This window comes from Lepisosteus oculatus, chromosome 11, assembly GCF_040954835.1.
Source record: "Lepisosteus oculatus isolate fLepOcu1 chromosome 11, fLepOcu1.hap2, whole genome shotgun sequence".
In the NCBI taxonomy this organism is placed as follows: Eukaryota; Metazoa; Chordata; class Actinopteri; order Semionotiformes; family Lepisosteidae; genus Lepisosteus; species Lepisosteus oculatus.
This window is the reverse complement of record NC_090706.1, coordinates 6,870,016-6,882,160: the sequence shown is the minus strand read 5'-3', so window position 1 is coordinate 6,882,160 and position 12,145 is coordinate 6,870,016. Positions and strand designations below refer to the sequence as shown.

The window sequence follows — 12,145 nt, the reverse complement described above, 5'->3', positions numbered from 1 at the left end:
AATGTGTCTGTTTGTGGTCTGACCATTGCTACAGAACTGATTTCGATATTTAATTACCTTTCGCCTTTCCTTTCACATTACATTTTCTCAGGTGTGAAGTATTGGGTCTCAAATAAAATCACCTCATGCAGTTACAGTATTCATGGAGCTATAAAGTGAAGGAGGACTAAATTATATTGCGATTTCATCTTACAAATATTCAAATCATAATATTCTGCTTTTTTTTTTTTAATTCACAGAAAATAACTAGTGATTTTCTGTATAATTATCCCTGCAATCGATAATGGCTTATAAAAGAAATCTTCAAAGATCAGTGTGCAAATTAAGTAGGAGGTGTTGTTCCAGTGTTGCACAATATACAGCACTACTTCTGATCCCTATCAGCTTTCACAAGTACTTTGCTCTTTGTTTGAAGCGGTCTGTAAAAATGGCAAATTATCAGCAGAAACTACAAAAAATGAGCAAAATGTGCAGAACACGAAATGCAACAATTACTAAATGTAATAAAAGGTAAATAACTTTATATAACTTCATTGTCTATCCAAAAAGCTAGATTTGTCTTTAAATCACCATAAAAAAAACAAACACTCAACATAAAACAAGTACACTATAAAAGTGAACAATAGTCCTAGTCATACAACAATACATATAAAGCACACACACCCATATCATTGCACTCATCTGATAGCTCCATACAGGAAACAGTTGCATTTAATATACAGTATCGATTGCACAGGGAACAAAATATTTCTTGTATACATTCTTCTTGGCCACAGGCAATCTAAAACACCTCCCTGGAGGCAGCAGTTGAAAATGGAAATGAAGAAAGTGGGATAAAAAAAAGTAAACTCCATTTGATTTATTCTTAAAACCTGAAATTAGTTCACTATGATCTATAACTGAAGCTGAAGTAATTTCAGGAGCTGTAATGACTTTTTGCTAATTTTGTAGAAGAAGAGCTCACAGCATGCAGACAAAAAAGTGGAACTATATTATCTGGTTACTAAAATCCCATCTGCAGAGAGGCACTATTGGACAACAGGTAATATCTTCTGTATTTGCATGAAAGGATCTGTGGTATGCACACAGTCAATTTAAATGAAATTGTTTTATTGGATGATTGCCAGAGTTCTGATTTTTTTTATCATAACTGCTTATAAAAATGTCAGAAAATATTGCTGTTGGCTTCAAAATTGTTCGATGATGTTATTTCATTCTCATATTTTTCTTTATGCTTTTGTTACCGCCTGTCAAGGAAAGTGTCTATTATCCACTGGCAGTACACTGGGGCACACAACCTTAAGAACTCCACAATGCACATTCATTCTGTAACAAAGACGACGTCCTCGGATCCTACTTGTAAAATAAATAACTAATCTGCATGCTTCCTTTGTTATTGACAGTGCATTACAACCTACCTGTACACTTTCTCCAGCATGTCTCTTCTTCTGCTGTATCTTTTGGAGGGATGTGGTTGTAGTGCCAATCTAACAGACGATGAAAGACAATAGGAATGTACTTCTGTTTTAGAAAGATATTACTTTTTGTTCCGAACAATAGGGAGATTGGAGAAAAATCAATGGAGATTTTTCCATTTTATATCTTTCAGGTGAAGCACTGAGGAATAATGACCTTGGAGTTCTACACTAGTTAGAAATAGACTAATGCCAATATTAGTAGCTATTAGTAGATTCATCAAAATTTTACAAGAAGGCGATAACATACATGTGCTACTAATTTATATATCCTTTTTTAGAAATAATAATGCAATGAATTACAGTAGATAGCTAATCAATCTACCTATGCCATTAATATAATGTTTTATGTAAATACTTGGATGTTAAACTGAATCACAGAAGATTGCCCTTTTATTTCAGACCAGGATACTGCAAATGGCAGGTTGCCCAAAGCCTGAGAAATGGCAAGCTTAGACCAGACTCCTTCACAACAGATGGCGTTAGAGGATAGAGATGCTAATCAAGGTCTCAGGAATGTGTTGGTTTCGCCGCCAGTGCTATGAGTCACAACTGAAAGTTGAATATCACAGAGATGAATTACCTAAAACAACTGACATTTATTACATTAAAAAAATTATAATTGTGTTGCTCAGAGGGCTACCTAAAGGCACCACTTAGCCTCATGCCTGCCTGATTCATAATTAGATTGCATTTTCAAGAAAAAAAAACAAACACGATTAATAATATTCTAACTGCAAACAACTAATGAAGTAATTAGCCCAAACGTGCCTGCAAGGGTTTTTGATCATCACAGCGTATAACAGACTGCCAAAAGTAATTGTACTGAGTCATGAGTAAAGCACTTTGTGACCATTTAAATAGGCATCAACACACATCTTTCACCTCAGACAATCACAAGGACTACGGAAAAGACTTGTTTGTTAAATGATTTTGGCGATGATTATCCATCCCTTGTTTTTATTGCATTTTTAATTGGGAACAGATGCACTGAAATAGGCAAATAGGCTGAAATCTGTTAGCAAGTTGTGCTTTGATGCTGATGGTCTCTCATTCTGTTTTTTACAATAGACCAACACTCGTTGCGGATTCACAGGAGATTAACATGCCAGCCATGAAAGAGGAGTTTTCTTGCTTTCCATGGTGTTTTCATTGTGTTTGGGGAGCACGATCTGGATTTTCCGCCATTCAGAAGTCAATTGCCCCAGCTCTACTCCTCTCCTTAGTGAAAGCCACACTACCACACTACTCATTGTCTACAAAGATATTTGGAGAACTCCAAAAATACATTAAAAGACATTAATGTATAAAACAACAAATTACAGAAGTTTGGAATTTCTCACACGTGCAGTTCCTCAAACATTATACTGTACATACATACAAATATTGAAGGAAAACTAATAATGCTGTTATAGTCCTTTTAAAAATTTACTACAGTATATACATGGTTTAATTTTAACTGATAGTGCTACAAGCATGGCAATCACAGAACTAAAGCATACTATTAAGGACATGAGGCTGATCCAAAAATGGGTAATTAGGAAATACTGCTTATACGGCTTATAGCATTACTTAGTTTTGACTTGTGCAAGAAGAAAACCATGCTAATCAACATGTTTTCACTCTGAAACAGTACTGCAGAACTGCTGGGCAGCAAAGCTCTGTCCAGGCTCACGGATACTTTATTAGAAACGTAATCACAGACCAGGAGAGCAGGCAGCCCCGAAAACTGGAAAATCAGCAAAGAGTACACTAAACTGCTTGAGACAGCAGGGAACACTGACAAACTCCTTACTGCAGTGTGTTTTCCACATACACGTGAAGCCGCAGCACTCTTTCATTACCTGTAACTGTGAATTGACCTTAAATTAATGTTACTTAAAACCCTTGTGTTCTAAAGGTGACTGAAGTGAGAGCTTGTTCAATGTTATAAATTGGAGCTCTTGTCGGTTTGTGTTTTGACTTCTGTTACATGGAGGAGAAGGCACCACACCCTTCTGGATACATGCATGTAACCGTGCCAGCTGTTAGCATTCTGGGCTTAAAGTAAGAAAGTATAATGTTTAGTGTTAAAGTTTATTGCCAACAGGTAATCACTACACAATTTAGCAATTATCTCTTTAATCTACTGTTAGTTAAACAATTTATTTGTTCATAAAACAGGGGTACATGTTATTTGTGCCTTTGACATAAATAAGGCTCAGAGGTTCATCTGTTAGTGAGATGTTTACAAGCCATTGAAGGACAAGAGGAGTTGAGGACACTAGCTGCTTTACTTAACTCAGATGAAGAACTTTTATTTCAATCTGGGGACAGTCAACTGTAAATGATCCTTGAATCCAAAGTGCCTCACTGATCTGAACAGCACTGGCATGTGAAAAGGCCATGATATTTCCTGGGTTAAGTGCCTCTGGTCAGGCATCAAAGATTAGATAATGGGCTCTGACAGATTTTGCAGGCTTAAAGCCTGAAATTAGGGTGCCAGGCTATGCAATGCTGTGTCAACCTAGACTGACTTACCCACTTGCAGCCACCTCATTCTTCATTTTATTCAACACCCTCCACTTGGACCTGATGTCCTGCATCAGACATGTGCTCCACACACCAAGGGAAGCACTGCTTGGGTTTGTGTGGCTTGATATGGACAAAATCAATTCAGTATGCTGCTTCAAGGTTACATTGTATGCTGAGCTAGGAGATACAAGATATGATTCAGTGACTGAATATGAGGACAATTCATAAACAAAGAGAAAGCCGAGAAATAATAAAATTAGAAAACTGAGGAATGTTGCTCCAGGATGACCATGGGAAATTGAACAGTTTCAATTTGAAGACCAAATCCTTAAGAGTATTACTTCGGCAGTGATGTGATTATGAGGCATAAAAAAACATAATCTGGAAGATTGCTGATGTATTGTAGCTCTCCAGCATCATCTATGTTTATTTTACAGAAATAAAAGGTTTTACAGGCAATAGGTTTGTTAGAAAAATATCACCAGAGATGTACAGTTCTTCTCTTGAGGACATGTGCACAACATTGTTTAGCTTCAAACTCCATGGTCTCTCAGACCGTGAGGTACTATGACTTGATGTGCTGCAGAAAAAGCCCATAACATTAAAGTATCATGCCACATTCAATATGCTCTTCGTTTTTTTGTTGTGAAATAGTTAACTTTTTGTTTTATTCTTTTGCTACAGAGCAGCTGCTGCTATTGCTGAACGTCAAAAGACAGAAGTTTGCTGAAGTGGCTCTCCTGAGGAGGCCAGTGAGTGGAGAGAGGAGACAGAGTTGCAGTGATGCATTAGCCTTTGCGATTCTGTGCCCTTAGCTGTCACAGACAGAATGTGATTTGAGTTTGCTAATGAAGATGTCTAACAAGTAGCCAGCTCTGTTGTTCTGCAGAATTAAATGAAGGAAATCCCTCAAGTTCCTTATATTTGTAAAATCTTTACAAGACAGATGGAGGCTCCCCTCAGAGAGCAGAGCTACAGTCGGCTTCCAATCACATTGCTGCAAAATCTGTCATGTGATCACACACAGGCTTCTGATTAATCACTTGTTTGTAATCTCTTGCCTCTTTGCTGTTGTGTAAAATTCCCTTTGAGGGCTACTGCTGGGAATCCACAAGCGAAACTGGGATCAGTTTTTATCCTTAGCTGCAGGCAATTTCTGTAAAATGTTGTCCTGGTCCGTGAGTACTGTCTGCTGTTGTTCACAAAAACGTTCTCCGTTTTAATTAATAAGGTAAATATTTTAAGCCGATTACATTAAGATAATTGTATTAATATTCTTCACAAACACAACAAGAACAGGCACTGTCACCATGGTGCTCCTATGCAGAGCCCATCAGTGAGATTTCAGTTGATATAATTAGATATAGATTTGATTTTTCTTAATGTGTATTTCAGCAGATAATTCAAAACATTTCATTAAAGGGACGGTTACTCAAAAACACCTCTGAAGTTGGTTAGGAGTAATTAGAGTTTGCTTAGAATTATGCAGCTAACAGACCAACAGACAAACTTTCTATGGTAATACTGTACAAACAGAAGTGCTGAATTAACACATGATGTTCAAAGTAATAATGATAATAGGCCTCATACTATAGATAAGCAGACAAATTATCAGACCCCGAAAGTACATTTCTTCGTTGTAGCTCAAATTGTGACTTTACGGAAAAGTGTAAACTTCAGAAGTTTACAGTCCTCATTTTGTTCTAGAAGGAAATACTAAAATAAAAAGGCCCTTTCTCCAATGCTTCAAAATATAAGAGCATTCTGAAACAATCTCAAGATTTTCTTCACTTTACTTATACACACAGAACTCACTTGTCTTGCAAAACAAGCACTTTCATTCCAAAAGTGCTAATGAACAAACCATTTTTCTCACTTTCCTTATCTACAAAAGGATGAGTGATATTTTCTTTCTTCTGTTTCAGAGGAACCCTTCTAAGTTTAGACACAGGTGAATGCAGACACTAGTAAGTGCATTTACTAGCCTTGTTCACCAGCTGCTGCATTCTGCATCAAAGGATTGGATTTCTATTAAAAATGCAGAGGGGCCAATTGCACAAACAACAGTGTGAAATGCAAGCAATTGATTAAATTATTCTTCAAAATGGCTTTATAACATTAGCACACGCACAGCGTTCTGGATAGACAGGAAAACGTGAAGGGAGAAGTAGCACTTTATATCAAAAAATGTTTTTAGGGATAGAAATGTAGCCTAGAGAAATCAAGGGTCTTCAATATGGCTTAGAATTATATAGAAAACATTCAAAACTCATAGAATTAAGTGTTTGCTACAGTTTTTCAAATTCAGATATTAATTAATAGTGTTACATTATATCACACAACACATGTGAAGGAAAATGAGTGTTTTGAAGGAAGAAGCGATTTTCATGGGAGACTTCAACTTTCCTCACATAGACTTGGAAAACTCAGTAGGAGCGTCAGCAGCAGGAAAAAATGCCTCTGCAGCAATCTCAATTTACATTCAAACAAACTGAGCATACTTTATATACAAATTTTAAATGGACACCTACAGTACATCACTAGTTGCCATGCAGAGTGAGTTACTCAAGTTCATTAAGTGATATGATGCTCTGGGGAAACAGCAATGAAGGTGCTGCCGGGCTACATGAAACAGGAGCCATTCACAAGACCAGCTGCACCCAGCTATAAACTGATGTATAGTCTGTTATTCAATGAAAGTTCTGTAAAAATATTTATATTCCATGTTGGCACTGCAATATAGAGAGTCAGCCAAGTGTATTAAAGCACATTTTCAAATGAAAATGAAAACTGAAAAATATTCTGTTTTAAACTGTTTCTTTCAAATAATCTACTATAAGGAAAGACTGGATGTCAGTTCCTGGGAATGTCTGAATTTGAAGGACCAGACTGAAAACTTCAGCATTTTGAGATATTAATAGTAAAAAAAAACTTTGTCAGTTCCTGGCACATTTTTTCGAGTGAGTCTGCCTCCTTTGATAACGAGACTAGAATCACACAGTTCACAGAAAGAAAGACAGGTGCTCAGGCACTGGAAGACTTCAATTTACCACATCATTTCAGGTGCATTACGTCCTGGTAATAGATCGCGGGTTGGCAATTTGACCAGAAGTTTCGACAGCATTTGAGATGTGTAAAAATGATAACTCCCAATGCAACACACTTCCCTGTGTATTGTGTATCCACAAAGTATTGATTTTGGAAGGGAACAGCCCTGAGAGAAAGTGCTAATACAGTCCAGGGATGCTTATCAACAGTAAACACAGACTGGCAGACCACTTCCACTGTACCGTGCAGCAATCCACTGACTCAGTATACAACCACTGTACACAGATTGGCAATTATAGATGAAGTCACTCCAAGGACTAGTACTCAATGCATGGTTTTTAATTTGCGTAAAGGAAGTCATGTTTCCATTTAATCACAAGTTGAGTCTATTTCTGCAATGATTTAGGTTAACATAATGCTTAACACTGTACCATTTTGTGCCACAGCTCCCACAATACACACTAGTTTTGCAGGCTTGCCTGAGAGTACTTAAACATGCATACTGTACATAATGAGGACTACATAGACAACAGCCTGGGAACTAGTGTTATCTGTCTCCCAACCAGTCAATCCTACTGATCACAAGACATAAAAAAATAAATCATTGTACCATACTGTACATTTCCTACACAAATAAAACAAAAAAAAATGTAACATGCCATTACCTGGATAAAAAATATATATAATTAATTGGGAATGCAGAAAAATCATAACTGCCCACAGCCTCTTTACCTATTGTATTTATACAATCAAAACATATACACTCCCTATAACACTTACATCCAAATATGACTTGAAGGTGTTACTGGAGTCAGAAGGCACCCGATATAAACAGTGAAACCACAGCTGACGGTTCAACCAAGAAATATCATGTGAAATTAAAAGAAAATATACATTTAAAACCTTCCAATGAAAAATACCTTTCTTTAAACTTTCAGCACCCGCCCTCTATGGACAGCTCCAGTCTGCTTAGCATCAAGTCCAATAAAACACAAATCAAAAAGTACCATACTGTATAATAATTCATAATAATTATAATAATAATTGCTTACACTTATAAAGCGCTTTTCTGGACACTCCACTCAAAGCGTTTTACATGTAATGGGGACTCCCCTCCACCACCACCAGTGTGCAGCCCCACCTGGATGATGCGACGGCAGCCATAGTGCGCCAGAACGCTCACCACACATCAGCTATCAGTGGGGAGGAGAGCAGAGTGATGAAGCCAGTTCAGAGATGGGGATTATTAGGAGGCCATGATTGGTAAGGGCCAATGGGAAATTTGGCCAGGATGCCGGGGTAACACCCCTACTCTTTTCGAGAAGACCCTGGGATTTTTAATGACCACAGAGAGTCAGGACCTCGGTTTTACTTCTCTTCAGAACCAGGGGCGTAGCCAGGAACTGAATTTTGGGTGGGCCTGTGCAAAAGTGGGTGGTCCGGGCTCTAACTGACTGTCCTGCCAACATAGGGGCACCCCTCCAATTTACAATGCAATCCACGAGCGGTATAATCGAACAACAGAACTAGCGGAACCTTATATATATTAATACTTTGTGTCTGTTTCTCTCCCTCACACTCACGTTAAGCAACAATTACCTAGGCTGCAGAACGCCACAGTGCCACGGCGGACACACACACAAAAACAATCAGTGCATTCCTCTGTTGTGAGGTTGTTGCCTTCTAGACCAGACGCAGGTGTCGTGACTTGGAATTGAATATGGCGATAATCTCGTCACTGTCTAAGAGTCGGCAAATTCCCGTTCAAATGACAGCTAGTTTGCAAAGGTCTCTCATATGAGGACTTCGTCTTTAGCTAAAGAAACGCTGCAAGAGCTCATTTTCACTTGTTGCTTGTAACAGTTCTAAATATTTCGTATGCCTGCTTTTAGATTGTTTAGTAGTTTTACGAGTTACTCTGAAGTTATTATTTAATAGCATAACACAATGAACACAACGCAAAACGCAAGATTCAAAATCCGTTTGAAATATTGTATTTAAGATACCATGCAGGGTTTACCTTGAGCTCCGTGAAGTTGTCCCCCCCTACAGACAGCACAAACGATTAAACCCACCTCATTCGTTAGTGCTGCGTTTGTGCTGCTTTCATTCCCGGGATATAGCGCCTTGTTTTTCCGGTGATCATGTGACCATGCACGGTGACTTTGACCTCCGGTGACCCCGTCTGCCGAGTTCAAGCGTCTGTTACCGGTGCGAGAGTAACAGTTCTGCATTGTGATCCTCTGTTTGCCCGGATGGGGGGCGGCGGTGGATTTTGCATTTAATATCAGTGTCTTCTGTGCGTTTCTGTGAGCAAGAAAATTAAATTTGTCACCAATATCACAGACCCTAATCAGAAGAGTTGCGGGTGTAGTCTCAAAAAGCGAACACTAGCATACAATTGCATTCGACCCGTCAGTCTTGCTACGAGTTTAAAAAGGCTTGAATTTGCAACTTTAAGAACAATACTTTTTATGTAAAGCACATTAGTTAACGTGAAGAACCAGGGTGGCACTACGTACAAGGTTGCCGCGGGTAGTAAATAACACATCCGAGAAGCAACATTTGAAAGTCCACCGTCTCACACCTGTGGACCGCGGCAATACTGGAAACATTTTTTTTTCACAAAACAGAAGTGAACATATATCTCAATTCTTTAATAAACTGTCATTATCCGTGTGTTTGTATTTACAGGGGTCTTTGCGCAAACATGAAGCGATGAGCTCACAGTCCTTGTATCTTTGTGTTCCCGGCCAGTCCTTGGTGTAGAACACAGCGTGAGGGCACACCTGCCCTCTGAAGACACAGGTATGGGCGCCTGTGTTAGGTCCTCAGGTGTACTCGAGTCTTCTGCAGTCTGCAATGTAATGACCCAGACATGTTTGCTGGTCCTGGTCCATGATGTTGCTCACCCGCCTGTCGAACAGCGCAAACGATTAAACTAACCGTAATCATTAGTGCTGCGTTTGTGCCGGTTTGTGTCGCTGTAAGTAGCGTTTGTGCTGCTTTTCCGAGATACTGTATAGCGCCTTGTTTTTTCGGATAATTACGTGGCTATCAACAAGGACGTTTACAGGTACCAACAAACTCGGTACTTGAACTTCTGACTGTGATGAAAACAACGGGGGCAATTTGTTTTACGAATCTGTCTGGTCGCCTTCTTTTCCTGGCTGAGACGTACAGAACTGCAACGTCACGACCACCAGATCTTTCAGTTGTGATCTTTTGATCAGTTCGCCCCAGACTTTGCAGCCTTTACACGAATAAGCAGTCTTACATTTAGGGAGGTGTTACAAGGTTATTTCATTAGGTAAGGTCGTTTCTTTTAATTTTTAACCGTGTTCTCGAAAATGTATTGCTTGTGTACTCCTTTCATTGGTGAAGAGACACCAGTTTCCAAATTACCGCTTGTACAACACGAGAGCCCATATTCACATTTTTAGGTATTAGTTTCAAGATCGATATAATTTAACATGAAAAACAACATTGAAAGCACGAGCATAATAATATAATGATCATTGACTTTACATTTCTATTAATTTCTGAAGTACAAAGCAGAAGGTGTTTCCCCTACCTTAAATATACGATTAAAATTGTTCAAATACCATTTATTCATTACAGCAAGGAGCGGAGACACTTATATTGTAAATACAAAATATATTTATTTCGAAGAGTACGGGACATGATTCAATAAAGACGTTAAAAAAATAAACCGATGTAGTTATTTTGCAAAATAAGTAAATCGTTTAAAAAATAGATTCTCACTGTAAACAAGCCGATCCACCTGGCGCTGCTGGCTTGAAATGCTCTCCGACCCGTGATTGGCTAAACCCCCCCAACAGGTCGGGCCGCGATTGGGTGAAAACTGAGAATCGACACTCTGATTGGGTAAAGCGCCACAGCGGAAGTTCCGTGTATACTGTGTGTGCTGAATGAGCACGCTGGATATACAGAAACACATCCATTTGTTTCCAATTACTGATCAATCTAAGAGTAGTCGCAGTGAGGGCAAAACTGAATAGCAGACAAAGAATGTCATGGCATCCACAGCGCGGTCACGACTCCGATAGCATGTCACGATAGGAGTGCGCGCATCACGATCACATCATGATACTCATTGCGACTGGTGCATCACAGTGGCGCCATTAAGTCCTTATATCGCGATATTACATACCTCGACAAAACACCCCACCCCCATGTCACGACATAGAGCCCGCATATCGCGATATGACATACCCCGACAAAAGTGCCCCGCCCCCATATCGCGACATAGAGCCCGCATATCGCGATATGACATACCCCGACAAAAGTGCCCCACCCCGATGTCGCGACATAGAGCCCGCATATCGCGATATGACATACCCCGACAAAAGTGCCCCACCCCGATGTCGCGACATAGAGCCCGCATATCGCGATATGACATACCAGGGCAAAAGTGCCCCGCCCCCATGTCGCGACAAAGAGCCCGCATATCGCGATATGACATACCCTGACGGGATATGCTGACCCCATGTCACGACACAAAGTCCATATATCGCTACACGTCCTGTCTGGGTATATCATGTCCGGATATGAGACCTTTGTTGTGACAGCTGTGCCAGGGTGGCAGGGAAGCAAGGCGCCAGTCGTGATATACATTGCCGCAATATACATGCAATATACATGGGGTCCCTATCATGACATGCTGCCGAGGGCTTGTCGCGATGGTATCCCGCAGTTAAGCGTTTGGCAACAGCGTGTCATGGTAGGGAAAGATATGGAAAGAAAAAAACCATAGATTTTTGCAATCACGATGATTTAACATACATTACAGCCAGAGGTTTATGGCATAGATGGTTAACTTGTTGGCATGCGTCACGTCTTAGTATTATTCACATCTAAGGAGGCTCATGTGTTTATGGATATCGATTGTCTTTAGCTAAATTGTAACAGAGCGCTTGAACTCGGCAGACGGGGTCACTGGAGGTCAAAGTCACCGTGCGTGGTCACGTGATCACCAGAAAAATAAGGCGCTGTGTCTCGGGAACGAAAGCAGCACAAACGCTACTTTCAACGGCACAGATGCAGCACTAACAAATGAGGTGGGTTAGATCATTTGTGCTGTCTGT

At 39.7% G+C, this 12,145-nt stretch overlaps 1 protein-coding gene across 10 annotated transcripts in view; it reads right to left on the bottom strand.

The window, feature by feature from the left end:
* LOC102697294 (regulator of G-protein signaling 20-like) overlaps window positions 1-12,145 on the bottom strand; it is a 148,938-nt gene that overhangs the window by 94,849 nt on the left and 41,944 nt on the right. For 7 of the 10 annotated variants that reach the window (XR_011191013.1, XR_011191012.1, XM_069195469.1 and 4 more), the window contains exon 1: window positions 9,113-10,584. The exons of the other annotated variants lie outside the window; for them this stretch is intronic. The gene's annotated coding sequence lies outside the window, so the exon portion shown is untranslated. Of the gene's footprint in view, window positions 1-9,112; window positions 10,585-12,145 lie in introns of those variants that run through there. 10 annotated transcript variants of the gene reach the window in all.